Source organism: Bombus impatiens, unplaced genomic scaffold (assembly GCF_000188095.3).
Source record: "Bombus impatiens unplaced genomic scaffold, BIMP_2.2 scf_0543, whole genome shotgun sequence".
Lineage (NCBI taxonomy): Eukaryota > Metazoa > Arthropoda > Insecta > Hymenoptera > Apidae > Bombus > Bombus impatiens.
In genome coordinates this window covers 537,462-564,182 of record NT_176962.1, presented here as the reverse complement: position 1 = coordinate 564,182, position 26,721 = coordinate 537,462, and the positions used below count along the sequence as shown (strand labels likewise).

At 39.6% G+C, this 26,721-nt stretch overlaps 1 protein-coding gene and 1 long non-coding RNA gene across 9 annotated transcripts in view; both read left to right on the top strand.

Moving 5' to 3' along the window:
• The window catches only part of LOC100740873 (fat-like cadherin-related tumor suppressor homolog), a 340,184-nt gene that overhangs the window by 49,840 nt on the left and 263,623 nt on the right, over positions 1-26,721 (top strand). The window lies entirely within an intron of this gene.
• LOC117151943 lies at positions 12,588-14,324 on the top strand. The gene is made up of 2 exons (XR_004462115.1): positions 12,588-12,883; positions 13,539-14,324. It is a non-coding gene; the product is annotated as an uncharacterized LOC117151943 (long non-coding RNA).

The window sequence follows — 26,721 nt, the reverse complement described above, 5'->3', positions numbered from 1 at the left end:
TGTATTTTATTTTCGTATTTCATTCGTGTTTTGAGGGTTGCTTTTACTTCGATTGAAGAAATTCCGAGATAAATTTATCATTTTGTTTACTATCGCACGTAGAGAGAAAAATAGATATTGCAGGAATTGTATCCAATGTTAATATTATATAAGATTGAACATAGTTCCCATCATTCTATCATTCTATCTTCCTGGCGATTTTTCCGCAACCAACATCACCGTGTTCCAACCACACCGCTGCATTGCATTCTAACGAGACGTTTGTTCGCCGATTAATCGGCCTTGATCCGGATCCAGCAACGGCAAACAGTTTGCACGCAGCGCAAAACGACGACCAATCACGCCCCGGAATAATAGAACAGTCAAATGTCACGACGAGCCGGATGACGCCACTCTTCCGTTCGGCCACTTTACGAATTCGCCGCGCAATTCCGTCCTCGCGCCGATGATATAAGAGGCGTCGTTGTTTCCCGCACACGAAATGGCCATTTGGAGCTATCAAATACGAACAATCAACCGTTTTATTTTCCTCTTTTCTGTCTTCTCCCATTCTTTTTTTTTTCTGTTTTTTTCGTTTTTCAATTTGGTCGTCGACGATTCTATGGTAACGATTGATTATACGGAAACAGCAAGACATCAAGCAAACGCAAGCTCGTTCTTGGTTTACAGTAAACTGCACGCGTTATTACCACGCAATAATGTGGTGATTAATTAAACGTTGGTTTATATCGGTACTACGTTGCAAAGGAAACTAATTCACATGTAACGAGCTTGTCCGTGTATCGATAAATTTTCGAGTGGTTAATTAAAAAGTAATTACGAACGAAAAATAATTTCATCGTTGGTGACTTTCATGAAGCCGCTAGTCGACTGTTTCTTTAACGAGACGCACGCGCTGCGTATTGACACGCCATAAAAGTGTTATAAAGGCCTCACCGTAATGCTAGTTAATTTTCGAATGACATTTAAAATATGTTATAAAGTATATTTAAAAATGCATGATAATCGTATAGAAAGCGATCACATATTTATAGATAAACGCACACGTATATACAAAGTATTACGTAAGTATCTTCTTTGTCAGAGAAGTTCGAATCCTCACGGCCGATCGTATCTCTCAAAGCTGTCTCCTCGCTCGGAGAAGAACCGAATCCACCACGGGGAATTCGAAATTTGTTTCTTATCGAATTCACTCTGTCACATACCGAACAGGCGTGCATACACGAGAAACAGTACGAGAATCGAGACACGTAAAGCACTGTTGTAGAGGCTAGCCGGGTATTCCGTCTTTCTATCCTTCTCTCAAAGTGGCAACTCGAGTTTCATTCGAGAATTGCAGCTCCGTTGAAGAGTTTTTGGGCTGCAGACATTTTGCAGGGATCAGAATTTTTCAAAGTCGATAGTTTTCCAATAATGGAAGTACTCCAACCGATCTGAGTTATTTGATGCATAGCAGAAATAGGAATTAGAAATATCTTTCATATTTGAAAATGCTCAAACGAGACGTAAATCTCTTCTTTTGCTTCTCTATAAAATCTACAGGATTCCGTTTCGAAACTAGCGTTTGCAGAATAAAAGATTTGCCGCGATTAAGAAATACAAAGAGAAGGCAATCAAAGGGTGAGTCGCGATTGTCAATAACGATATTCGATTCAGACGTGATACATAAATTGGAAAACAGAGCACTTTCGGGGTCGAATTGTTCGTTTTACGCCGATGTTTGAACGCCAAACATACGCGGCACAATTCCACAATGGATATCATCATATCGAGTACCATTATCGATTTGACGTCAATAAACAAATGGCGTTTGTTTTTTAACGAATCGGCTCCAGGGAGGCGAGTAACATCATCGATTCGCTCGATCAAACGTGCGAAATAATCGAAAATCCCAATTAGTTGAAAGAACAAGTTCTTGAAACTACATGAGCTATTACTTCTTTAGACATTTCACGATGCTAACAAGTAATTGCAAGATATTGCAACTAGAATTCATTCGTTCCGTTTTAGTGGTACAAGTAATTTTCGTAGCAGAATTTATTCTAATATCTCTCTATCCCAGTAACCCGACGATTTGCTCGACTGTTTTCTGTAACACGAGAAAAATTCACGTAAATCACTAGATGTAGCATTATAAATTTCACATCTTAAATTTCATCATAACGCAATGATTATTAATATTTAGGACGTACAAGAATTTGACAAAGTATTCATTTCTTACAATAAATCTTAAGGATAAAGAAACAATTATTTTCCAAATTCTTTATCCTGAATTTATCGTCATTTGCATTATACTATCAGAGGGTCGAAGCTTCCGAGAATCAACTTGAATCAAGCCAAGAATTCCCGTGTATCTACTATCATTCACTTCCAAACTATTTCTCGCTATCTACAAACAAGACGCTCAACAGAGTGGCAAATCATATAGACGTTCCTCGAACACGTCGAAACACAACGACCCACGTGAAATCGCGCGGCGCTTCGAGCGACGATAAAAGACACCGCTGTTCTACGTTTCTCTCCAGAGAGAGCGGCTTTTCATCGCCTGCAAAACCGCGTGTTTGACATGCCAGATTTAAGGTATCCGTCGTCGACAACCGCAGAATAATAATGTTCCCGTGGAAGTGAGCTACGAGGTAGACGTGTCTGCTCACGGTGCTTGGTTTAGATCTGCCACGTACGATCGCGCACCTCGACATGGCTGGCACATATTGAATGCCCTCGCTAGAGGCTTCGCCGCGATTTGCGGATATTCTCGTTCGATTTCTTCAAGAAAATACGTCGAATGTGTAAGTTCTCCTGTTTTCTAGTCGCATTCGGGCTGAGCCGATCGACAGACGATCATTGATGATCGCCAGCGGTGGGTCGCGCTGAAACGCGCACTGATTCTTTCATGCGATGCAGGTTGATGGACAAATTAAAAGATAATCGCGCAAAAAGTAATCTCTGAGAGAATGTGAATTGGTGGATTGGTGTCTTTTATTGAATCTCGAAAAGTATTATTATTGTATAACTAATTTTGAATTTCGCAATCGTAGAAATTTTTGGTGAAGAGAAGAAATTTAGTTAAGAAGTTAATGATAGAAATATTCATTTGTTAAAGGGAAATAGGAAATCTGTGTAATAATAGTATAATTGTAACAAAACTATTGACTTTTCGTGGGCCGCTTTCTTCGTATGTACGAGTATAGTGCGTCAAGTTTGAAAAAATTGAAAGTTCGGGTGCAAAAATTCGAAGCATTCATTGAGAATTTCGATGAATTTGCAAGAAGTTTTAACCAAATATGGATTTCCATATTCCCTCGTACAATAATTTAATAATTAATAAATATTCGAAAAGTTGGAAATCTTTTAATCGAATTAATTCAAATATCTCTGATAAACGTAAATCTCATCGTTCTTGTGCCTTTTATTTGTTATAAAGCATCGACCTACCAAATAGTCAAGTCTCTGTCGCTCGACTTAGCTCCGTCGCAGGAAATCAAATAAAAACGTCGCTGTACGAGGTTGTAGTTGGTGAAGTATGGGTTGGAGGATATTCAAGCGAACTGAATTCTTGTTTCAACGACCGGCTGAAAGAAGTTCGAGAGCAAAGGATTCGTTCTCGAGAGAGAGCAGAGAGAGAGAGAGAGAGAGAGAGAGCGCGCAAGGTGAAATTCAGGACCTTCGCGGCTCGAAAAGGTCAAGAGTATCCTGTGCGTTTGCAGGCGAAACGACGTGCAAGGTCGCGGCGCGAAATTCAAACGTTGCGAGCCCTTGTCCCATGAAGGAGCTTGCTCTTGTACCCGGTGACCGAGTTTCCGAGTGCCGCGATTATCGAAACCGTGTCTGTCGTTTTTGTCGCTTGTCTTGGTTTCCTTTGCTCCGCTGAATCGACCCAGCTGTAGCTCATTAGGCCTGCCAACGGAAAAAAGGACGAAAATCTCCGCAGCATAAAGGCTGCGTCGCTTAATTTAGGCGATCAACGAAGAATATTCTCGCGGATATCCGTGACCGATTTCCCTCGAAGAATGCGAGAATGAGAAAGATGAATTTGCAACGACGTGTTCGAGCGATAATATGTAGTTTAATGGAATGTTAAAAATTGCACATATTGAGAATTTGTTATTCTGCATTAATACACAATTAATGATAGTTCTTTTGAATGTGTTATATTGCTAGAACGATTCTCTACAATATGTTAAATACTATTAATTATTTATAGTAATGTGTAAAAGTTTGGCTACCTTGGTATGTTCTACATAAGAATAGATTGACAAAGTAAGCATGTAATGATTTGAGTTATAAATTGTACGTTGCAACTCTGAATAATTCGCATAATAAATGTCGCGTCAACAGCAATGCTGTTCACAATGAAAAAAGGTAGGTTAAAACGCGCGAACACGGTGGAACGAAATTGAAACAAAAGAACCGCTCTTTTCCGCTGTTATACAGTTTTCTCTTTTTTATTCGGTCGATGGTATATAATTAGTGGAGTTCTCGCGAGTACTCGACAATGGCGGATCGAAGCGAAAGAACGACTAATTAAAGGGCGGGCTAGGAAATCACATGATCGGATAACCGAACAGATGCTCGTCGTCGACTTATCTATACGATGAGTTCAAGAAGCGTTCCTGCTCGGAAACTGGCCTTTCCCTTTCTGGTTCTTTGATCCGGAGAAGCAAAGCGCCAGCCGACGATAAGCGTTAACGTGAGAGGTTGTCGGATAAACGGGGGCCGGAAGCGTTATTTCGGATTGAAATAGTTTCCGTCAGAAGCGGCGCCAAGGTTTCCGGTATCATGGGTTTCAATTAAAACGTCGGTGAAACGGAAAAATGTTGATACCTTGCATCGTTTTGCTCGATGGCAATTACGCGGAAACGGTCGGTGGGGTGAAGAGACGAAGAGCCAATGGGAGAAATAAAAACGTGTTTCCCGTGACGGGTTCCCCGCGTTCTCAGCCGAGCAGAAAATTATATTTTGTCGTAGCTGGTTATTTGCTCGAGCCTCGTTAAAAATTACAATTTAGTTTATGAAACGACAGACATATTGACTGACTTTTTCTAACTCGCACCTTCTTCGTTTGACGGTTTGCGAAAAGAGAAAAGTTTTTACGTAAATACGTGACGCGTTACGGATGATTTTACGTCGCGCTTGTGGTTCTGTGGAATATGCTACAATTATAGTAGAAGAATTCAGGTGAAGCGGTATTATTGCCGAAATTCACTCACAACAAATTGTTTTTTCTTCGCACATCCTTCGTGCTACCATATTTCATAAAACAGCAAGTTTAAAAGATCTACTATAATAGCAACAGCAGCAAAATCTTATTCTCCTTTGAATTCTCTCTACTTTTAATTCTTCCACATCACACAAACTATTAACTATCAGCCTCGTAACCTCCAAAACAACGTTATTCCTTCACGAATCTCCCATCTTATTAAATTAAAGTACCATTAGCATTCCTTGGCTACGACACACCCCCCGGCTTGCATGAATCTCCGTTGCCGTGGTCGTACGTATTCGTAATAGCGTCTTTCTCCTGTCCTCTCTTCTCCGTTCGCGTTAGTCGCGCAGCTGGTTCGGAAAGGAGCCGCGGGCGTACACGGTCGCGGCGCATGCTTGACCTCTCGTACGCGCCCGTATACGCGGCTGGATAATTTGTAACGCGGTTTTGCCGGTCGGCCTCGGTAAAAAGCAACCCCGAGAGAGGTGTGCACCTTTTTCCTACGTTCGACTGGCTCCGCCGCTACGGAAACCAGCGGCAGGTTACCTCCACACCGAGCTTGCTTGCTCGTGCACAGGCTGCGGCTTTATCGCAGTCCACATCAGTCTTGCAGCTGTCTGTTTATCGTTGGCTCGTAGAAACGCAGCAACTCTACGTCGAATTTTCATCATTTCGAGAACCAATCCTGTCTTTACGTTTGTTTCCTTGTAATTTTCTGTTACAAGAATAAGAGAGTTACGGGAGGAATCGGTAGCTTTAATATTATTTTCTTGCGTGATTGATTTTTAATTCAGAAGAAGATAGATAATTAAAAAGTTTGCAGCAATAAGAAGCTCGAATATTATTTCATTTCCTCTTTGTGTTAATTCTTGTGAAACAAATAAATTTGATATGCGTCAATCCAATACTATGTAGAAAATATACCACTTTCTAGTACGTTTTCGATTTTTTCAATAAAATAAGGCCGTAATTATTCCGTGTCTATTAGCAGTATTTGTATTTTGCCACGCATACCGATGTACACGAATTCTTATAACGAAGAAACCACTTCTTATTACGTAGATTGTAGATACTGGTCTGTTTTGCGATTCGGCGTTGAATTCGAATTCCAGCCGCGTATGAACCAATATTTGCATATTCTACTCTCGGGTGCATTTCTCCGGAAAATATTCCGATTCTACGATCATTTCCCGCATCTAGGGCAAAATCTAAATTTATTGTATCTCGTCTCTATTGGACCTTTTCTTATTTTTTTTTCCTTTTTGATATCAGTAGTCTATTTATCGAGGATTAAAGTTTTGATTTATATCTTATTGAAAGAAAAGACTAAAAACGTAAAATACTAAATATTAAAAATGACAGAAATTCCTTTCATAGATAAATCTAATAAAATGCAAGTGACAAGCGTTCAGATCAGCATCAGTTGATCGTATAAAAGCTTTCCGAGACTTTAATCCGACTCCGTGTTCACAATAGCGGCAGGCATAAAAAATACCGACAGCGGCACAACGAAGAAAATTTCCTGTGGTCTGTGCTACGACAAAAGGAAGCGTTCCCTGGGTGGAGCCATAAGCAAGAAGATATGTGAAGGAACCAATTTACTGCTCAACCTGCCCTTTGAAACCACAATCCTGTTCCGAGTATATCTCACTTTCATGAAAAGTGAATTTAGCGCTAGATTATATCAATTTCGTCTCAATCTTGTTTGCTTTGATTGCGTTTTATCGATTCCACTGAATCCCATTAACGAAACGTTCGAAACGATGCATTCGACATTTTAAATACAAAAATACATGTTGAGGTGAATGTTGTGGATGTGAGACTTCATGTTGTGGACAGATCCCGGAATACGTTCGCTTTCTTTGCGTGCCGTCTTAACAAGGATTTCGATTTCCTCGAAATTTTATTTCGAAGTTTGCCAGGATGCTCCATTTCCGCCGTGACACGCGAACTTTCGCACGCCTTCGTCATGCAACGCGCTCGTTCAGCCCTTCCAGAACATATTCACGTGACCTCGCTCCTCAGAGACCGTCCGCGAATATCGTTTCGAGGGAGCATGACTCTACCTCCTAATTTGAAGACTTGAAAACGTGACTTTCTTCGAATTCCAAGCAAATGCGTTTGAATTTCAGTCGTGGAATTCGTCGTAATTCATCCAACTTAATCGAACTTATCTCTTTTATTCACAGAATTATTTTTGCTCGAACTCTTGTATTTTCATTCTTGTTTTAAATATCAATTTGTTGAAATTAAAATAAAATTTTTATCTACAGTAGGAAATTTTATATACACACGTGGAGTTGAATAATATAAGTTGTATTTAAGTATTAAAATACAAGACGTACCGCGTAGGTATCTTGCATATTCAATACGGTTGAGGTAAAAGTAGAATACAAAATACGCGTGGAATTGGTGCAAATAAAGAGATTATAGATTTAGAGCTGATAGCTATGTAAGTAATAATTTTTGCAACATAGTTGTGAAGTAGCTGTCGTTAAATCTATATCTATGATTTAGTGTCGAGTAACGAAAAAAGGCTTTCCTTACCGAAACAAATTAGAGTTTAACGAGCAGAATTTTTTTAAAAACTTAGCCTAATCTATTTTCGATAGCATGTAAACGCGTTACAAATCCATCTAGGTTCTAGAAAGTAACGCATAGATTAGTTAAGGAGATTAGATTGCAAGTAAATGGCGCGCTGAGCTAAATGTCTCGGTGTTCTAGTAATTATAGTGTTGTTCGATAAGCCGTTTAATTAATGAACTTTAATTAAGAGTCTATCAATTGTCAACGCAAGACATTTAAGTCTTCGAAGAGTTAGCTGATGTTGTAAAACTAGTTACTTACTTGGATCTGAACTAGTTATTGATCAAGCAGTGTCAATTAAAGTAAAAGGAAATTGGCTCCTACTAAGTTAAAATCAAACCATGAAAACTAAACTTCCATAATTAATAATTTTGCTTCTTGTTCGTTTCAGGTAATGGCAACTCAACGTTTAATCAATTTCGGGTCTTCAATAAGCTTCAAACAGTACGTCAAAAATGAATATATATTTTTGACAGAATTAACACAAGTTTCAAGAAGTAAGTCGATCTTTTACGTATAAGTTTTATCTACAGAAATCATTACAAATGCAGGACTACGAATTCACAGCTAGTATTACTAAATTATCTCATCTTGTCATCACATTTTCGTCCATATAAAACTAAGTCCAAATCGTTAGAAAATTAATTACACAACAGTACAGAAAATCCAATTTCACTGCAAAACATTGTACAAACCAAATAGCCATACAAACACACCTACATAAACATTTTCCAAGCTGAATTACCAGCAAAATTCTCCGAAATCAGCGCGTAACACTTCCTTCGTTGTAATCACCCAACGATTCGAGGAAACGAGTTTCTCGAGCCGACGAAAAATTAACTCGAACCCTCTTTCCTCCAAGCAAAGCTAGTCGCGACTGGTCTTCCTCGTGACTGAACGCTTTCTCTGGTTTGACCGCGGGACGATATTGAAATTATGCGCGCAATGCCCGAAGCGGCACGGCACAAAAGGGCCCGGCTGCTCAGGCATAAATTGGCCGGTCGAAATTCCTCGAGGCCGTGCCGACCGATACACGCCTCGAGTCGTGGAAATCTTCGAAGGATCGCAGCTTCCATCGAGTGGTTCGCGAAGAAGCTTCGAACGAAACGAGATTACGAATTTATGGGAGGAGGCCTATTAGCCTTTTGTTTCTTCGGTTTCGATTCGACACTGCGACGAATAGTTTAAGCTTCCACGGCGCCATTTGGCGAAACAGCTGCCGAAGATCCCGTTCGACATCTGTTAACCGCCCGCTCCGAAAAGATAAATGCAGCCGCCCTTTACCGATTGTAATTCTTCTCCCGACTGACCTAATGGCAGAGAAAATTAGGACCCTTGAGCGGTGAATGGTACTGTTTCGTGTGCAACGCGCGAGCGCCGTATCGCACCTATACTTGACACCCATTGTGCCGCGGCCGGTTGATGGATGTTTGTCCGTAATTTCGTTCGACGCTCTCGCCTGTTTTGACGAACGTGTGTTTGATGACTCGTGGTGTGACAATGCTTTTATACAGTTCAATACTGGGTCCTTTGTGTCCTTCTGTTTCTTTTATGCAACTCGGCAAATCGAGCTTTCGGTGAGAGCTGTAACACGTTCGTGTGCGTGCATCCTATTAAGAAGGTGTTTACTGATGACTCTATTGGCGAAAGTAATACGAAGTTTTACTGTGGCATATGTGAGGTTTTGCTGATTACTATGTTACTTGGAACACACGATGTTACGGTCTTGCGAATCATACATCATCACCTTTTTCATCATTATGTGGAGGTATAAATTTGATACTCTTTATTCAATTCTAATGTATATTTATTTAATTAGTATTAAATCTTACAACTAATACCGAAAGGGATTTGATTGATCGTAAACATATTTCTAAAGAGAATACTGCCACTTTTAAACCCCTTTTAGCTGTTAAAATTTTCCAAATTCGTATTGTACACAGAGACAGCGTTCGTTCCCGTTGCGATCGTAACTCGAAAATCGGAAGCAATCAAATTGATTCTCGGCCTGGCGGTAACTTTCGCCGATTTTACTCGCGTCGAATTTACGAGTGGGTTTCGATCCCATCCGAGCTCTATTTACGCGCTGTCCACGACGAATATTTCCAAGTGGTATCTACCGGTGGAGCGATAGTCCGTGAACAATTACCCCGGTTAGCGTTCGTAGCCGCGATAAGTCGCGGAGAGTAAATGCGCTCGATATAAAGTGAAATAAGACTGGGAGATTTTGATAGACTATCTCGTTGGCCGGTGATTTATAAACGTGCGCCTCTGGTTCACGGCTGAAATTAGTTATTCCCACTCTCTCCCGCGCGGCTCCTCGCCGTCGGTGAAATATGAACAGAAAATGAAGCCGGTTTTAGTGAACATTATGTCGTATATCCGGCGCCGATATGTAATCACATGAATCGATCAACGCGATTTCGAACGGTTCCGGGCAATTTGTGCTTGAGGTTTTTGCGAGATTGTTCTATTTAATAGGAAATTTCGGGTGATTGAAGAAGGTAATGCAGTAGTAAACTGCGGCGATGGAGATCGTAATTAAATGGAAAAGTATATGCGCGATCGAGGTCTAAACTTTAATCATGAATTTTTTATTTATATTGAATTAGGTGCAAATTTCGTTTCTTTGATGTTCGGGTTTGATGAGCAAATATTACCAGTTAAATTTAATCCTATTACATAAATTTGTCAATTATCAAATAACTACGTCAAAGGAACAATAATTTATGATTAACTAGGTAGATATATTCTGCATACATATGAGAAGATTTGTAATAAAAATATTAAGATTCATGGCGCATGTAGCATATATATTTCTTATAATAAAATTGATAAAAGAAATACCGTAGATAGATATTAAATTTGTCCCTATGAACATTTTTATACTATTGATCGTAGTGGATTCAAGAAGAAGAAATCAGTTTCGTCAATTTTCCAACAGCCTTCTGTTGATGATTTCTTACAAAAATTACGCTTGTATCAGACATCGCGACACTCTCGATTATTAACAACGTCAGATGGATATACATACTTGTTCAACATGATATTACGAAGGCAGTGTTTTGAATTGCATCAAATGCTGCGTATTTATACGTGAAAACTCTACAGGTATGTTATACAGCAGATATAGATGGATCATATATGTCCACTCGTATATATTCTCCCAAGCACAGTGCAGCATTTGTAAATTATTAATGACTAAACTAGTTATGTCGTTTCTGGTGGCTAATTTGACGTGAATCGGAGCTAAATATTCCAAAGAGCACTAGCATATCCGCGATATCGTAATTGTATGTATTAAACGACATCGATTTACCCTTCATCATTGATATACTCTCCTAACAATTATCTCCAAATTTTCAATCTAAATGTACTTCTAATGAAACGAAATCAAAGATTCCAATTTATGTACTAGCAATAAATAAATAAATAAGTAAATAAGAAATAGATCTAAGCAAAGACGTACAGAGAAGGAAAATTACATATTTTGTAGCAAAATTGTAATTCATAACTATACCCCAGCATCTTCTTTCTACAGCGTCGATATTCATCCGATTACATCACCTTGTCAGTCGCTTTATACTGGAAACCTTCCCTCCGATCGATTCGATCGGTCCAGTCGAGAATACTGCTGGTTCCGAGCATTACATGAAGCCCAGGCTGTCGAAGGAAAGCCGAGTGAAACCTTAGACTGCTACGTCACCGGAGAACAGAATCCATATTGAAATGGAAGGAAGCCGGCCCGGCTCGTGTCCGCGTTCAAGATAGAGTTACTCTGCAGACGACGTAACAGTGTGACGATAATAAAGCGGCATGAATAATTCATAATTTTCACAGCATGTCCAACAGGAAAGCTCTCGTGGTCGGCTACGAACCGATGGATCGCCTTCAAAAATTCATAAACCTGTCTCTCGATAGTTCCCTAGAAATCTATTCTCGATCTCACGGAACGCTGACATAGTCTCCACGAACAATGGTATCTGAATTTTACAAGATACCAGATCTTTAGGAGACAACGTTTTTCGAAACTATGAATTCACTAACTTACACGAGAAGAAGATGTAGTAGACGTTATTCTGAATAAGTATTTTAGACTAAAACCAATATAGTATTTTGTATTTATAAATCAGTTAGTGTTTTATATTTAAACATCGCTCTATTGAAAGACACTATAATGCTGTTTAACAGTCCAAGCGCTGTACATTGTCCAGGTTAGATCATCTCACAAGTAACGCGATTTTCCAATAAGTTGAGTTCAAGTCAACCACTTAATGGTACTCATCGTTGATTAATTTTACCAAAACTCTTTATCTTCGTTTGATATACGTATTCGAACGAATCGAATTACTTAAAGAATGACCCAATAAAATAGCAAGCTTAACCCACAAGAACCGTGACATGAGCAGGATCGTGCCCTCTCGTAGCGCAAATAGTCGCTTGTAGAACAATACGAGAATCTTTTTCTGCGAGCGCAATCGGCATGTTTCTCGTATCATTCGTATCATCGAGATTCGATAGTTGGCGAATGGACGGATATGTTCGACTCGATCGCTGCTTACTCACGTGGTTACACGCCGCCGCTGTCACGAAGATTCCCGTCTGTTTGCTTTATCCATGACCCTGGTGGCAGGCTAACAAGACCCCGGGGCCGGCGTACAAGACATCGACGATTCTGTGGACTTCGATTCGCCCAGTCATTACAACTATTACAACGGGACCTTTAATTCGACCCCTTGAGCGGATTAACGACTTCATCTTGCCTGACGGGAGAACACTCTGTCGCCGTGGCACGTCGCGCAGTCTCGCGTCCATCACCGATTGTTCCTTCGTTTCGTGGTTTTCTCCTGTCACGTGAACCTTGGTGATCTCGCGGAGAGGAATTCGCGCACGGATGAAACCTGACAGGATTTATCGAGCCGCGTGATTTATTTTAAACTACGTCTCCACCGTGGAGATGTATGTCGAACGAGTTTTGTTACTGCCGGGTAGGCGGAGAGTAACTCAAGTTTTTCTAGAATACGCGACGCAATAAATTGTCGAAGAAGTATGACTTGGTCTTCAAAACGCTCGGAAATTATGGCGCCGAAGGTGAGCGTATTTGCGTTCAGGATGCAAAACACGCGTTCGTTCTTCGTATTAGGATTATTGCATCTTGTATTTGTTATTGGCTTGTGTAACTAGGGATTTGGATATCAGTGAAAGATGTATAATCCTGTAATATTGAAAAATGGGGAAGTGTTAAACGTATTGATTTTCAGTCATGTTCTTCTCAATGGGGATTAGCATATAGTAAAACTAGGTGATTGTCGAATTTCGTAAATACGTGAATGAGGAAATTACGATCGAACTATTGAATGAAGCGTGTGGAACATGCGTATGGCTTACCTACGAGGGTGCGTATTCTTGGTCAGGGTGATTCATAAATGGAGTTCGTGTGATTTAGGGGATTGTGAATAACCCCATATTCCCTATCGTCGTCAATGATTCAGAGTGTTTAAAAAATTATTATTAGAAACTGATATGCACGAACATGAAAATCACATTATCTATAAATGTTTATTAATTATTACGTGCAATTTGGATTTATTTTAAAATTATACCAGCATGACTGAAGATCACGGGAATCTTGTTTACCGAATATGTTCGTATTAAACGAAGAAAAAAACTATCATAACCTACTTCGTACTTACTAATCAAGTAATTCACATTTTTCGATATAAATACATACTTCGGTTAATTGCAGGAGATGGTAGCTTACCAAAGAATGGATGAGCGAGCATCGAAACGGTACTCGGCAAGTACGTACCGCTCGAGCGGTAAGAAGAAAAACAGAGAAGGGAAACAAACTCAAAGATAAATAAAAAGAAGTAAGCCACGTCGTATCCGTTGCAGTATCTCGAACTAATAAATCATGGTTTTCGATATAAATGTTACGTGGTCGAGTTACCCCGAGGAGACGTAACTCGAGTTCACGCTGAAAAATTACCCGCTCTTAATTCCCGCCGACATTTAAAGGAACGCACTTAATTTTTCGTAATGGCCAATCATGGTTATTTATATGCGCATTTATGTATGAACCATCCAACGATGGAGAAGTCATAAAAGAGCGTCGTCGGGCGTCCGAACACCAAATTTTCCTTTCTTTCACCCTTTCATCCCGCTGTTCTCCCCTGCTGATCGATAGTTAATGTAAACGTGGCGTAACGAATAAAACTGGCCTGTCTGCGGGGGGTAAAACGCTTGATCGTCGTCGTATAATTAAGCATTTTGGCGTGGGCTCGATAAGACACGCTACGGAGGTAATTAAACGTCGGCGTGTTTTCAAGAAGCGATGTCTGACGTTTCGACGCATCGTTCCGTGTGGCCAATGTTAAGTTAAAATTGAGGATGAGTTTATTGGGCGGTATAATTTTCTGATTAAATTTGATGATCGAGGCAGAACGATTTTAGCACTAGAGTTATCATGGTGAGAATTGAAAGATAGATAGTAAATATTTAAATTTGATGAAAATCGAATATAACACGATAAAGGAGAATATCGTAGGTATAAAGTAGTATGTAATGTTATTAAGAAGAATTTGATAATTTATGTTATACGTGGGCTATTTAAGGTTATTGGCGCATAATAGAGTATCTATATACAATACACATTTTGTCTCGTACATTTTCCAAAGTACATCCTCAAGTTTTCAGCACCTATCTTGTGTTATATCTCTATGCTATATACCCTCTGGATTATTCTATTATTTTATCATAAGCTCGTAAGATGGACTCGCGTAATAAATCATGAAATTCCTTCTAAGGATATTACTATTGCATAAAATATGAAGTGAAGTAGATACCACACTGCAGAAGAATATGTTCTTCTATTATTATACGTATATTATATAATACTAATTCAACAACCTAAAACCTATCCATTAACTTCGTTGCAGAACTTCCGTCTATATATTTGTATAATTTGCGATAGAGATTTTAAATATTGAATACAAACAATAACGCACACCTTATCCAAAATTACGATTACAATTTCAGAATAACATTTTTCCAAAATTTGGTGCCAGGGATATGGGAAATATAAAATTTTAGAAAAATATTCATATATGTACATTTCAAAGAGAAATTTGACCACTTTGCAATTTTATTCGCGACTTCTGTACTAACCCACCAATTGGATGTACCGTTACTTTCCGTTTCTGTTCGATTTCTACTTTTCGCGTGTCGTTGTACAGTTCACGGGCCATCAGAGGAAAGAAGAAGACGCCGCGTGCGGTAAAAGGCAAGATTCGATATCGAAAGCGTTGTTTGGTAATCAAAGAACGGTACTCCGGCGTGTGGTTCAAGGGTCAACGGTAAGTGGCATTGCGCCAGGCCAGAAAAACGGGACGAATGTGTAATTATCGGGATCGAGGGAACATAGTCGGATAATGAATGTCGACCAGATCGCGCGGTACCTTGGGCGCAGCTTTCGCGGTTTGTCACGCGATCGAAATTTTCAACGGTATGCAAAACACGGTATACCACTTTCGTCTGTTGCTAATGGGACGAGCATACACGCTGGAGAAGACGTAACTCAGGTTTACACTGAGAAATTACACCGCCATCCATTCCTTCTCTGTGTTTACTTTGATTTTTTTGCTGTTTCTTTTTCATTGTTTTTGTCGATTATTTTTTTTTTTTTTATTTAAAAAACAAAAAGAGGTAGTCGATTTTATATAAATTGTTGAATAGAATCGTAAAGGCAGGACATTCAGGGTTTTCAAGCTTGGATAGAAATAGATTGAAATCCATAGAAAAGTACTCCAATCTGTAGTATAATCAATGCACTGAATAGAAACGAGTATTTGCTTGCGTATACTCCATATGAGTATGTTATTTGCTACCATGCAGCTGACCAGAATATACATCGCGCGGATAAATCTTTCAGTTGGAAAATAATAGTTTTTCATCGGTATCATTCTTCTTTGTTCGTCGAGAGCCATTACAGTCACTAGATACATCGCAAATAAACAATTACAAACTTTTTAAAAAACTTCATCATATTTTTTTTTTTTTACATGTAGTACACACACGTAATATACGTACAGTTTTGCAGATATTTTTATACAGAAAGAGATCTTGCATGGAAATTAGCGAAACATAAGTCATAAAAATTCGATGGACAGTGAACGCATTGATCTAGCATGATCCGTTCTTTCAAAATACACACTTTGTATCGAGAAATCTCTGGTAAACGAGTTATCATAGTTTGCATAGGAAATAGTAGTTGATCCTACTGATCTTCGCTGATGCGCCTACAGGGAAGAAAGTTCCGATCGAGCAGATTCACCGGTGGAAACGAAACTATCGCATGTAACGTCAATCGGTCTTCTTTAGGTTTTTTTCCGGCGATGATATCTCTCAGTGGGGCATAATTTCGCGCGGACAGGATTGGCTAAAACAAACACGCGGGGCCCATTTAAAATTTCTACTCGTGACGTCTTCATTTCGCGTGCCACGCCGCCACAGAAATAAATTGTTCGCCCGTGGCCTGTCGAGATCGAGTCGCGTGTTCATCGATTACCATCGACTTTGCATGGGAACATTACGGCCACGGAGAAAGTCGTTCGTAGGCGTTCATGCTCCCCTCGTAACAATTTCTAAAATCCGCTGTTGCGAGACCTCTTTCGAAGCTGTTTACCTTTTTAAACGGTAATTGCAGGCCTGCGTCTGGTAATTGTCCCTCTTACGGAAGGGACACTCTGTTATTTTTCCCCTTGAAATCTTTCGTCGTTGGTTTTTTACGAGGTAAGAAACGAGGGAAATAATAATAGCGTATTTTTCGAACGGTAAGTAGATCGTGTCAGAAGAACCAGACATCGCCGAGAGCATGCCTTGCACGACGTTCTCTTTGTATAATCTTTTTGCATTCTTGTCAATCATAGTAATCGGACGATGTAACGAGGCGTGATGCAACCAGCGAGAGAGGACAAACTTTGAACGCGTAACTTGTCGATAAGAGCCTTTGTATTTTAAGACTTGTCTGAATGAATAATTCGGTATTGCTTTCGTCTTATATAATTGTACGTTTAAAAGCTGCATTGCTTTGAGAGGTTTATTTTAAAGAAGAAGTGAAATATGAAGGAACTCTTACAATATCTCTAGCCTGCATAAATGGTTCATTACTTTGTCAAATTTAAATATGTCAAATCAAACCATGTATCTTAATTTAAATTATCGTTTGATCTGCGATATCGTAAAAAATAAATCGAATTTTTACAAACGACGAAATTTTATAACCAACTCTTCCCTTGTTTACACACTTAATGAAAAACATGATGCCAAAAGTGTTCATCAAATAGGAAGAGGCAAGACGAATACTTTGACCAGCATTAAACGACCGCGTGAGTATGTAAACCGAATAAAAAATTCTGAGAATAATTGTCTCTTAAGTTGGCCGACAGCCTAGATGTTGAGATATTCCCACCGGTGTGGTTTCCGGTCCCGCGGCCAATTATTATCTACCCCGGGCCGGATGCCAGGCGAAAGAAAACCACTTACGTGACACGCTAATAATAGGTCCTCGTACACCGGATTACGCGGAGCTTTTGTTCATTAGCGTACCATTTCGGTTTAATTGACACCTCTGACCCCGTCGGCGTCGGCTCATAGGCAAATAATGGATATCCTCGTCACTTTGTGGACGCCGGCACCGGTGGTCCACGCCAAAACCGATCAACCGGATGTGATTTTCCTTCGTAAGCCACGAATACATACTCCGCTTCTCTCGGCTTGCTGGTCAATCTTTTACCTTTTTTTTTTTTTTTTTTTAGTTTCTTTCCTTCTCTGGTTTTCACAGAGTAGACGTCAAAGGGTAGAGTGGCTCGTTTGGCAGCGATTAGAAGTCGTCGTTAGCGATAAAAGTGAATTGGTCGGGGTGTATGGCTTTGATCTTTGATTGGTACGAACTAGTGCTTGTTATGTAGTTAATTGCGATCATTAGAATTGCTGGTCGAATTAATCGTAGATAATTTACTGCTCCGAGTTACGTCTTGTATTCTACTTAATATACTATCTTTTCTTTTATTAAAGAGACTAGAATATTAAATGGATAATAAGAATATATTATCTATGAATCGTATTTTTGTTTTAGAAAGGGCTCGAAGTTAAATTGTTAAAACTGTTTGTTTCTCGACATACATTTTTAAAACGTACCATTTTAAATCAATATCAAATGAAGATCTCATTTTCAGACCGCTATGAAAAACAAGTCTCTCGGATTAATGACCAGCCGCACGAAATACAAGGTATAAAACTTCCGATAATGTTCCAGATAAAGTAAATGGAGCGGTGAAAAAAGCGGCAGGCTGGCGACCGCAGCCAATCAAACCCGATGTCCTAAAGTAACAGTGTAAATCATTTTAACACCAGCCCCATTAACCGACGTCCAATTAAATAATAAAAATAATTAACGAAAAATCGCTGCTGCGATTCTCGTCAGCGACAACCAGGTTGATCAACGAGAAAAAAAAGAAGGACAAGAAAAATCGAGATCAAAGAGGAACACCGTGTGTATCGATGATGTCTCTCGAGAATCTTGTTTCGACACTCCGGAGCCGGTCCATTAACGAATTAATACAGGGAGAAACTTGGTAATATATTCATGACCGGTAGTCGATTTTCTCGTCATCGACTGGCCCCTTTTGTACGCGCCTTTCAGCCAGAGATCACACACCACTCCGGTTAATCACCGTACTCGCCTCGCAGGATTATTAACCCTCGTTCGATCGAGAATGAGGCGCATTACCGGCGTGTTCGAGTAAAAAAACAGTGCAGCTTTCTCGTCCAGCGTTTCATCGATACGCGTACCGATACAGAAATCGATCGATTCCTTCGGCCCTTGCACGCGAAACCGATTGTATCGGTGATTTCGTCATACACAGCCTGGTGCACGTGTATCTTCATATTTTCTTCCCTCTTCTCCTCTTATTCTGCTCTTTTATTTCTTCTCTTTTTTAGTTTTCTTTCTTTGTTTTTTCTTTTCTCTTTGACCATTCTCTCGATGGAAAAAAATAATGAGGCAATTTTTGTTCGGTCGCGTGTATTGACGCAACGTACCCGCTTCTCTTAGGCAGAATTTTAAGCGCTTTCACTCTTGTTCGATCTCGTCCCAGTTTTTTCTCCTCGGCGAAAGTCTCCAGAGGGAAATAATAACCGAGAGCAAAGGTACGTAAAATCGGCGGATCGTTTTAACGAGATCGCGAAGCGATTGTGTAGCGATGATGTGTTGCGAATTCGGCTTATGTAATGGGATGATCAAGTATCGAACATTTACAAGTACAAAATTAAGAAGTAGGAAATTGAGAACTCGCCTGTGTTATTATGCTGGCAGATTATTCGCGTGAGTTTTAAGTAAATTATTTATTGTTTCATATTCAATTATTTTTAAAAATCTAATATTCTGTTCGCACCAAGATATCTTCTTAATGGAATAAACATTCATTTTAGGAATCTTAGGTGATATAGTAAAAAACAGTATGCATTTTTTAATATTCGTGTTCTACATCGTATCACATGAAAAAGACGCAATTATAGATGTATATATATTTTTTAATAAAAAAATAATTATCCTCGAGATCTCAAACTCACATTGGTATCATAAATCCTAGCGAGAACATCAAGAAGTCACACATTTGTAAAATCCTACAACTATTTCTATCCTCGATGCAACACTGGTCTAATAACAATAATTTTTACCAACCTGTCGAAGCTTCGTTCCTGAACTTCCTGAACGAAGTTTCCACGCATAAATCAAAATAATATCTCTGGGAAACGCTTAAGCTTCTCTAATATACCACGAGGCAAAAAGATTAAATGACAAAACGGGTAATCAAGGATTCGAATGAACTGAACGCGATTCGTGAATTGTCTGGCGAACTGCTCACGCGATATGAGCCGGCAGAACAGGACAAACGGGAATTGGGATAACTTGCCATTATTATCATGACGAGGCGGCGATTCTTTTGTTTCGTCCGAAATTGCTTTCACGTATATGCGCAACGTAATTCCAGTTGCAGGCCGAAGAGACACCGGGCGATTCGTCTTCGAGTTGATGAGAAAACGTCCTTTCCCGTGGACGAGCTTATCTCGCCGCTGCCAGAACCACTTTCGAGAAATGAAATAACATGGTAACCGTGTCCCTTCAACTGCTGGAAGTCGTGCGACGACATCGCGACGTCCTATTCGATGAACGTGTAAGTAGCAGCGACAGCAGCAGCTTCGGCCTCTCGAGTGTCAATCCTTTTTGCATATCGGACGAGAATCACCGAAGGAGCTACCGGTGATATCGTGTTTATGCATAGAATATTTCTATTTAACGTCCACGAGAACAGAATATCTCAATTAACGCGATTGTCGCTAAGAGAGCACATCTAATAGACAATGTCTGCCGTTGAAAGGACTTTCGTTTCTGGACTTACCTTGCCAAAGAATGTTTCGGTGTATTAATTTTATTTCGTCTAGTTCGTTCTTTTCGATTGTTCCTTAGAGGAGTTTGTTTTAGAAGAGAAAAGAATTCCTCGACTTCTATTACATTTTTACGTTGCTGTCAATTCTTACATTGAAAGGGAAGTGAATTTTATTTTTCGTTGGATTAACGTCGAATTTCGTGCAGCGAATATAATGATTTTATAAGCTTGATAGATCTTTGGTGTGAAACGTACGCACGTGACAAAACATAAAAATACGATTTACTTCATTTTGTTCGTCCTATTGTCTCGAATATTAATCGAAGCATCCAACACCAACGCTAATCACGAATTAAACATACGCTTTGGAACTGATTCGCTCTTACGCGGATACCAAACGTCAAAGTATCAGGAAGTCTTTCACGTATTCCCAAAATCGTCCATTACAAATTCCTCGTATTTACATAAAAGCGATTAGTATGTATATAGTCAGCGGACCAATTGACGTGACCGTAGCAAGCAGAACACTAATAAATGACCAAACTTGATCTAATTATCCAGCCGTGCGGCAGCGTATCGACATGTGCATCGAAACGCACGTGCTGATTTCAATTCTCCACCCCGACGCGTAATTGCATCTATTTGCTTATGCTCGATTGGCCCCGGCGTTACTCGTCGCAGTTCGTTTCGTCTGTCCATCACCGGACAACGCTGTGCCAATCGTCGCCCCCGTCGTCGATCATAAATACATTTCCATTTGCGAGACACTTTTTTTTCTCGCCATATTTTCAATAGTCGGGGTATCGATTGACCACGTACAAATGTTTGATAAAATATCGCGGAAATATTGAGTCTGGACGATTCATATTTGGATAGTTTCAATTTAACAAAATTTCAGAGATCGCGATACCAGGGCCGATAGATTTCCACGAGGGAAGCCGACCGTTCCGTGTATTTTTACGGCCAGCTTTATACGATAAACGTCGTTTTAATAATTCCCTGTACGGGGCCGCGCCCCGATTTATTTCCGTGCGATTCCACAGCCACGGAAAACCGCGCCGATACAACACGCTCGATAATGATCGTAAATATTTGAAAGCAAACATTTCGTTGCCAAATATTTAATATGTTTTCGCTGGGGATTGTGTTAAGCGGTGTCGTTCGATCGTTAGAAAATAATTATCGTTAAAACAACAGAGTTATTGCCGACTGTTAGCGAATATTATTCCCCTTTGTCGATATTTATCTACGTATCAAGCGAGATTCGTTCGTCGAACATAGTAGGTTTTTAAATGTTTGATAAGCTGGAAAAGGAAAAATCGTTCCACAAAAAGATTTCCTTGTTCGAGGATGAAAAACAACGAACAAAGTAGCCTTTGGGACTTCAAAAATCGCCGCTCCTATATCCTACGAAGGAGAATCCACGTGAAATCTTAATAAATCCGGTAGAGATCTCGCGAAAAGATTGGATACAAATAACACTCCTTTTTTCTTTACATCAGATGAGAAACGCTGCGTCATACTCGCGACTGACCGCGAACTCCATTCACGAAAACTAGGTTACGTTCTTCGAAGTAACGATAACAGTGACGAGTTATCGTCTGGTTCGACTCGTTCTTCAAAGACGCGAACAACGATAACGACGCGACGAGCGAGAGCATCGCGTCTTGTTGGTGGCCTTTATGTATCACCCCGTAACCGCGCCCCTAAAAGGCCCATTCTCGGTTGCATTACTTTTTGAAAGTGCGCCATTCTTGCCGCGACTCGCAGTGAAAAGCTCGTTCCATGCTCCTCCGGCGAGATACTATCGTTGTGTACGACCTACCCTTATTATCGGACTGCTTTATCGGCTCCATGCTTACGAGTATAAGAGCGTGAAGTCCGCTACGCCGTTGTTACTATGGTTTGTAGGAGGTTAATGCGAGCGTCGCTAACGATTTGATGGACACGTGTGTTTTGTGAAACGTGTTTAAAGTGGAATGCTGCCACGTTTAAATTATGATGAACGATCTTTTGATTTTGATGTTCATGAAGTCAGTTGTTTGAACATTCTTGTAATCTGACCGTGATTTAGGCTACGTGTTATATTTAGTAGCATTTAGAGTTATAACTCTATTTCCCGAAGTTCGTTTCCTGCCAGTGCACTTGAGGATAACGGAAATTTAAAAATATAAAAAGAAATTTTTTTTAATTTCATCCTTGCACGTTTCAATACGGTATAATTTACTTTTATCGTTCCAAGTGACAAATTATCTCGCCTTCCACGGTCGATAGGTTAAACAACAACGCATCACCGGCGATTAGCGAATCGCGACCTTCGTCGCATTCCCAGTGCGGCTCTGATAGTTGTTCTCGCGATGTGGGTGAAATTGGGCGACTCACGGACGCGTAACAACATCAATTACCAATCCTCGAGGAAACGCAATCAGCGTTTATTGTCACGTGTGCTCGGCGTGGACGCTGGCAGGTGCCAAAACAAACGAATCTCCGACGCATCGTGTCGGACATGCGCGCGCGGTTAAATTGGCGGCATAATCTGGCTAAATCGGATAAGCAATTAGAACGATTCACTTGATACGCTCGTTATGCGAGGAAATAAGAGCCTCGTAAAAGTAGCTCGTAAAACGGTCGATGCGACCGACTGGGAAACACGACCTTCTTTTCTTCTTTTTTGCTCTTCCTTTTCGCTCTCTATCTTTTTGCTGTCGTCCTACCCCCTCGTTCTATTCGTAGTTTGCGGAGTGGAGTCGACGTACGCGACAGAGGGATTTATTTACTACGTGCGGGGTAAATTCAGACTTTGACGAGCGGCAATATTTACCAAGTCTCGCACCAGGGATAAACTGCGACAAACTATTGGATTAAAACTGTGAAATCGAACGCGTGAATTCGACATCGCGATGGAAGATAGGATTTCCTTCGGTTGGTTAAACGAATGGTGCATCTTTCCGATTGATTTATCTTTTGTAGAATGCTCTATGTACTTCTGACTGCTTTTTAATTGTCGCTTGGGGTTTTTAAGGGCTAAGGATCGTTCTGTTCCATTATTTTTATATATCAATTTGAAAATTTCAGAAGCTCGAAGGGGATACTGCAGGAAGAAATAGACGTCGAACAAGACAGATCAGGTGATTATCTAGTCGATATTTCATCCAATTTATTCTTCGTTGCTTAAGACACTTTTCACTAGGTCAAACTGTTGTTTAATTCCTTTTCGATCGATCTAGTAATCTCGAAATAGTATTTTAACATCATTGAACAGTAGGAATCATTCTATTTCATTTCGACGTGTTTAGGACTGTACGTGGAACCGTAATTGAACTGTATGCATTTGCAAACGCGATTACATTCATATCTGTGAATTTTTATTTGTTCGTCGAAAACTCTATAGGTCCATTGAGAGTTGAAACTTGATTACGAGGCTACACAGAAGATATCGATAAAAAGCATAGAACCACTCGTGGCTAGTCGTTGGGTCCATGAAAGCAACCACGTACATTGAGACTCTGCCACGAAAATATACGACGGTCTGGCTGAACTAAATGGACTAAGTAAAAGAAGATTTAATTGAAACGAGCTGGCCAACGTTGAAACTTTGATGGATATATCGATGGAGAAACATCTCATAGAAGTGCGATATAGTACTCTTTTTCAGAGACTGTAAGAGAGTAAATCTTATTAGTTCTCAAATTTTTTTTTTTATTGAAATACACATCTTTCAATAGGAGCTTAAGTCGCTCAGGCCACGAGGGAAAGGAATCGCAAAACATCTTCGCACAATAATTTGTCAATTAGTAACATGGTAAATTAAAGATCAAGACAAGTTACAAATTTTAGTTAGACTTGTCTTTCATAACTTTTCAATTCTGCGTCGAATAGAATATTCAAATAACCTCTAACTTGCAAAGATTGACGCTTGTAAAGTCATCGTTCGCATGTAAAATTATATTCACTAACTTCGTCCTCATATTCTAAGACTACCAACTAACTTCTACAATTAATTTTCTTTTACACAAACGACAAACGAGCCATCTCTTCTTCCACTATTGTTTTCCCTATGTTTCGCAACAACGTTCGTGAGCTTACGAATCCCCAACCAGTCACGTCCGATATAATTACCGGCTAATCGAGCGGCGCGTAACGCGGCACAATCACGACCGCGACTGCTCCATTCGATTCGATGAGATAATTTAACGACGTGACATCGACGAAACATCGTTAGTAATTAAATTCGTTCGTGTGTTTCGCGTTAGTCAAACTCTCTAACCATCGTTCACTCTACGTTTATTTCATCCATTAATTATAAATCATCTTATTTTCTGGCGAATTTTCGGAGGATACATCCTCGATTAATATTATAGGAATTATTACATTAACGAGATCGCTACTATCATCAATTGTATTGTTATAATTTGTAAACATTTTCAGCATTTTTCACCTATCAAGGCTGAACGTTGCCATAGCGTAACATTCCATTCATAGTCAGATATAATATCAAATCCTAATCTGAGTATCCATGATCAGTTCACTTATAATCTCACCAGCTGCCCGTATGAGAACACGAGCGAGAATCTTCTTCTTTCGATTCGCGTTGGTTTAGTTTCGTTTTACCCCTCGCACGGTCCGATACGCTTGACCAGGCCGGTTTTCCCGTACTTTAGCCGCTCGCAGAGCGGAAAAAGCGCCGCCGGATTTGTCTTCTCACCCCATGGTGGCTAGTGGTTCTCGCGAGCTCGTAAACATTGCTGGCAACGTAGTTTTTCACAACGTAGAGCGTTACGGAGGGCTGATAAGGCGAGAAAGATAGAGTGAACAGGCGTCGTTGGTAATACACGATCGATCGAGTCGTGTGGACGTTGATAAATCCTTCGTTCGATAAACGATGTACACGAGGCCTCTCGTGTTATGACTAACTCTATAAATAAATCCTGGTTGAGATGATCGCGATGTGGAAATTAGCGGTGTTTAGCTTTATAAGCTCTCACTTAACGCAGCAAACAGTTTTGGAAAAATATACATGTCTGACGCGAGGATATTATTAATATTAATAAAGTGCTAAATTTTAATAATCTAATATCTTGTAGTAGGATTATGACATATACATACATATGTATAATGTAATAACTAAGGAGATGGCAGTGTAATATTGGCTTTTCAGGTAGGATACGAACGACGTTTTGTTTTCAAGCATCTCAGATTCTTCCAGACTGTTTCAACAGCTTTGAATATTAACGAAGCCATCGGTAATGAAAGAAGATTTCAAGCTTCCTTCCTAAACTTCTATAAATTATGTATTAGTTGCTCTTAACGTTTGTACTACGAAATTTACGATTCTTAATAGAATCTTAAAAAAATACGCTGCGAAACTATATTACAATATTTAAGTACTACAAAGATGTATTTTAATGTAATATCTTCAAACATAATTTCTCAAACTTTTTAATATAATATCCACTTTTAAGAATATGTCCAATTACGATAACGGGACAAATTAAAATTCATTGGTTTAATACAATTTTTAATCTCTTAATCCCCTTAATAAATTTCCTAATCTCCAGCTAAACGAGTGACCCACATACACGACTCTAGAAGTACCAAGAATTGGACTTAAATTTTAGGAAAATAAAAAAAAGGATTGCTTCCATCTCCTTAACGTTACGCATACGTTCTTACGAATTTCCATCTTATCCGTCCGAATTCCACTCCATCCTATTTTCATCCCAGGATACTGAGAACGCGTTCCTACACAAATGCAGCGATCTCTACGTAAATTTTTTCCATCGGATGAGAAGTGACGCGATGCAGTTTCCATAGGAAAACTCGAACGTGTATCGCGGCGAATTTTACGATTTACGAAACTTTTTGACGCCTTCAGTCACCGCTTGACTGACGAGTCTATCTAAACTCTGCTGTCGGGATACTGGAAATGTTACCAAGCGTAGACGATAAGCGTATCCGTTGCTGAAGTTCTGATTGATTCGTGTGCTCAGAATCGATAGAAATAGTTTCGAGTACAAACTTCGTACGGCGATGTCGAGTTTTGAATATTTTGATTTTTAATGTAACATTTTGGGATGAATTCGGACGTAAGGAGTGAATTTCTAATCAACTAGAATTGTTAACTTTAGGTGAAATTAATATTCGTGCAATTAGTTGAAATACCTTTTTGTAGAAATTTATATTAAATAAAGATATTCTTTATAACGTGACAGTGGTTTAAACAAAGATCTAAGAATCAATTTAAAAATCAGAACGTTCAAAGAAAAATATGCTATCAGAATTCATCCCAAAATTATTATTCAAAAATCTCCGGTACCACGGGAAATAGTCGTTTTTCTCTCGTTTTTAATTTTCCGCTCGTTAATCGATCGTTCCACGCTCTAAACCAAAACTTTAACGCGATATATCAATTTCCGAATCTATTTGAAAATCTATTTTTTGTTACAGCGATAAGGGGGGGGGGGGAAGCAGCGCGAGAAA